Source organism: Aureococcus anophagefferens (assembly GCF_000186865.1).
Source record: "Aureococcus anophagefferens unplaced genomic scaffold AURANscaffold_2, whole genome shotgun sequence".
NCBI classification, from domain to species: Eukaryota; class Pelagophyceae; order Pelagomonadales; family Pelagomonadaceae; genus Aureococcus; species Aureococcus anophagefferens.
In genome coordinates, this window is record NW_008705562.1 from 1,854,977 (window position 1) to 1,855,648 (window position 672).

Sequence of the window (672 nt, forward strand, 5' to 3'; positions counted from 1 at the left end):
TCCGTCGCCTGCCGCTCCGGCGCCGCGGCGATCCACGACGACGGGCAGAGCGTGTCGTCGTAGTCGATGACCATGAGCCGCAGGCGCGGGCCCGGCGCCGGGGCGATGGAGTACGTGGCGCTCATCGTGGCCTTGCAGTTGTTTTCCTCCGAATCTCCGCGGGGGCAGCTGCGATTTCGCGGCGGCTTCGCGGGCGCGGTTGCAGAGAGTCGCGGCGGGGCGGGCGCGAGGTTTTGCTGCTCCAAGCACGGGAACAGACGCCGCGCAGTGCCGCCCACCGAGTTTGAGAGCGGCCGTGATGACCTGCTTTCAAGAGGCGGCAAAGCACACTCCGAGCACAGAGTGTCGCCGGCCGCGATGTTGCGTTCAACGTGAAAGTATCTATGCGGCTCTCTTTGCGGTTTCGGCGGGCTCGTCTCCGCGCCTCCCTCCCTGGCATCGTCGGTCGAAGAGCGGCTCCGGGCTTCGCGGCGGCGCGGGGTGGCCTGGGCGCGGCGGTCGTTTCTCGAGGCGCCCGGCGCCGGCGCGCCGGGGCGACGCCATGAACTTTGATGGGGTGCGCGACGCGATGCAGAGCGGGAACGGGCGGCGCGTGACGCTCCAGCGCAAGCTGGGGAACACGTCGGCGCCGGCGGTGTCGAAGCGGACCCTGCGGGTCGGGAAGGGGGCCAA